General features: G+C 47.2%; 1 non-coding gene across 1 annotated transcript; it reads right to left on the bottom strand.

The window, feature by feature from the left end:
- Positions 1 to 3657: 3657 nt before the first annotated feature.
- Positions 3658 to 3875, bottom strand: LOC138286203 (small nucleolar RNA U3). The gene has a single exon (XR_011201874.1). It is a non-coding gene; the product is annotated as a small nucleolar RNA U3 (small nucleolar RNA).

Here is a 3875-nt window from a genome sequence, read left to right on the forward strand (position 1 = left end):
TCAAGGTCTCCTCATGAGTTAGTGGCAGCTAATCTTGTTCCAATTGGGCATTGTTTGTAGCAAAAATTGAGAGAAGCCATTGAGGACATGGTCACGTACACATGGATGGTCCCACCCTGTCACTGAACACGTGTAATGAGACTTTCAAATGAGCTACATTTTTGTGCTGAGTGAGAGAATGTCTCAGGTGTCTGGATCAGGCATGTGTCATTGCCACATTTGTACTCCTGTTGGCCTCTGTGGATGGTAATGTATCATGAAACATCATAGCCTCTGTGCAGACATTTGTGGTGTGTATATTTTTTGTGTGATGAGTGTTATGTCATTATTGCTCAATGAGACGACATTCTTCTTCAGCAAATTCAAACTAAAGGTGGGCAGAAATGAATAGGCCAAAGCATGATGTGGTGTTTGTTATCTGTGTTTATTTACAATTGTGCAATAAGTATTGATATAAGAAATTATGAAAATAAATTATTTACAAGCTGTTGGCGCCTACGCACTCCAGCAGCCGTGTTTGGTTGTTCCCCCTCCTGTTGCAGGCCAGCATCCTCCTCTTCGTCGTCTTCAGGCATGTCTGGGTCTGGTTCAAGGAGGGGAATGTTCCTTTTTACACAAATATTGTGCAATATGGCACAAGTGAGTATGATCCTACAGACCATCTCTGGGGAATATAGTAGACTACCGCCAGTGATGTCAAGGCAGCGGAACCTTGACTTTAGGATCCCAAAGGTCCGCTCAACAATGCTGCGTGTCCTCTTATGGGCGTCGTTGTATGCCCGCTCTGCAGCAGTAGTCGGGTTCCCAAATGTGTCATTAGCCAAGGCTGGATGCCATACCCCTGATCAGCTGAAAGAGAAACACAGAATGGGATCAATTAGATGTAGGAGGCACTCTTGTACAGACCTTTGATGGCAGTAGTTGTCTTGTGTTGTCTGTGACTCTTTTGTGTACTAATGTGACAACCTATACTTGTAGGAGAAAACTTTTGCATTGAGTTTTTTCCTTGGCTGAGCAAGTGTTTGTTAGCTAACCGTTTGTCAGCAGTATGTATTTGGATTTTCAGAACAGTGTGCCTTCCCTAGCATTGTGACTTGTGATACAAGTGTCCGTGTGTCTTCACTGGGGGTGAGATGATAGTTCCATGCAGAGTTAAAACAGGAAAGTGTAGTTAACACGTTCATATGAAAGTACCCTGGACATCCCATACCTTAAGACTTATGCAATGTATTAATGCACAGGTTATTGTGACACTTACAATTTGCAAGGTGACATTTAGGCAACCACACTCATTAATGTCTTCACATTAAGCTGTAGAGTAAATTCCAATGTGTGACAGGTTCAATGGTGACTTCAGAAACATGGCTAGTGATGTGAGGACCTCAGTGTGTTCCTGGCTAGGTGTTGCTTTTGTGGTGTATGTGTTGTGTGTCCTAGAGGGTTGCTGTGCAGTGTGTATATAAGTTGGATTTTTGTACTTACCAACAAGTAGTCCATTGCCATACCGTCCATCCTGGAAGTGTTGGTTAATGGTAGAGTGACGGAAGATGAATGCGTCATGTACACTCCCAGGATATTTAGCCACAATGTTGCTGATCAATCCTTGGTGATCGACTATGGCCTGCACATTGATTGAATGTGTGTGCTTCCTGTTGCGGTAGAGGTGTTCTGTTGCAGCAGGTGGCACAAGGCGTACGTGTGTGCAGTCGATTGCACCAAGGACGTGTGGGAAGCCACTGATGGCGTAGAACCCCTGTTTTGTTTCCTGCTGCTTCTGCAGTGTGTTAGGGAAGCAGATGTGTAGGGGTGTCAGGCGAATGATGGCATCCAGTACTTTTGGCAGGAATGCGGAGAATGATGGTTGTGATATTCCACCAACCAGGGCACCAGTTGTCTGAAACGAGCCACTTGCCAGCAGGTGAAGTACGGCAAGCAGCTTTGTTTCTGATGGTATGGTGTGGGGTTTCACCAAAGTGGGGGCCAACTGCTGTTCAATATTTCTCAGCAGCTGCTGAATGGCCTGCCAGTTCAACCGGTACCTCTGGATGATGTTGTGTTCCCTGAGGCCATGCAGGGTTGTTCTTGGGCGGAATATCCTCTCCTGCCTTCTGCGCTGCCTTTGGGGTCCCTGCTGTTGTTGTTGTAGCTGCTGTTGTTGCTGCAGGGCTCTGCGTCTACGTGCACGCTGAATAAAAATCACCTCCATGTCTCCCTGTTGCTGCTCTGCTGCTCTGCTGTTTGTTCTGATTAAATACAGGTGTGTTTGCCCCATTTTAACGCCTGCCCTGACCCAGGCATTAAGGGGCATATTTATACTCTGTTTGCGCTGGAATTGCGTCGTTTTTTTTGACGCAATTCCGACGCAAAACTAACTCCATATTTATACTTTGGCGTTAGACGCGTCTAGCGCCAAAGTCCATGGAGTTTGCGTCATTTTTTAGCGTGTACACCTACTTTGCGTTAATGCTATGCAAGGTAGGCGTTCCCGTCTAAAAAATTGACTCCGAGGCATGTGCACCGTATTTACACTCCCGGGCAAAATTCACGCCCGGGAGTGGGCGGGTCAAAAAAATGACGTACGGCCGCTTTTGCGCCGTTTTTTGCGCCTGGACAAGGCAGGCGTTAAGGGACCTGTGGGCTCGGAAGGAGCCCAGAGGTGCCCTCCCATGCCCCCAGGGACACCCCCTGTCACCCTTGCCCACCCCAGGAGGACACCCAAGGCTGGAGGGACCCATCCCAGGAACATTAAGGTAAGTTCCGGTAAGTTTTTTTTTTGTGGCATAGGAGGGCAGCAGTTGTGCGTCAAAAAATCTAACGCCGGCTAACGCCATTCTGAAGCGCCATGCGGGCGCCGTATTTATTCAATGACGTTAGCTGGCGTTAGCCGGCGGAGCTGCCTGGTGTGCGTAAAAAAAAATGACTTACACCAGGCAGCGCCGGCGTAGGGGAATATGGAGCTTGAGCGGCAAAAAATAGGGCAAGTCAGGCTGAGGCAAAATTTTCGCCTCAACCCGATTTGCGCCATTTTTTTTTACTCCCAACCCCCATTGAAATGACTCCTGTCCGGACTTATATCCCCTGGGCATGGTCATTGGGCATAGTGGCATGTAGGGGGGCACAAATCAGGCCCCCCTATGCCACAAAAAAATAATAATAATACTTACCTGAACTTACCTTAAGTTCCCTGCGATGGGTCCCTCCATCCTTGGGTGTCCTCCTGGGGTGGGCAAGGGTGGCAGGGGGTGTCCCTGGGGGCATGGGAGGGCACCTCTGGGCTCCTTCCGAGCCCACAGGTCCCTTAACGCCTGCCCTGACCAGACGTTAAAAAACAACGCAAAAGCAGCTGGACGTCATTTTTTTTGACCCGCCCACTCCCGGGCGTCATTTTTGCCCGGGAGTGTAAATACGGCGCACATGCCTCAGAGTCATTTTTTAGACGGGAACGCCTACCTTGCATATCATTAACGCAAAGTAGGTGTCCACGCTAAAAAATGACACAAACTCCATGAACTTTAGTTTTGCGTCGGATTTGCGTAAAAAAAAACCACGCAATTCCGGCGCAAACAGAGTATAAATATGCCCCTAAATATGGGGCAACGTTTGCGCTAATTGTGCATCATGAATGATGCACATTCGGCACAAACAGAGTATAAATATGCCCCTCAGTTTTTATTTCCTTCCTCGAGCTCTTCGTAAAAGAAGAGAGGAAAAATCATCAATAGGAGACAGGAACTGCACAAATACAATACTGCCAACTGGTTTCACACTAAAAAAAAACCACTACAACTCTTCCTTATGGTTAGCAAAGACCAGACACTTCAGAACACATTTCCTCAGTTAAAAACTATAGAAATTATCCCTGAAACTATAGTCTT

This window comes from Pleurodeles waltl, chromosome 3_1 (genome assembly GCF_031143425.1).
Source record: "Pleurodeles waltl isolate 20211129_DDA chromosome 3_1, aPleWal1.hap1.20221129, whole genome shotgun sequence".
In the NCBI taxonomy this organism is placed as follows: Eukaryota; Metazoa; Chordata; class Amphibia; order Caudata; family Salamandridae; genus Pleurodeles; species Pleurodeles waltl.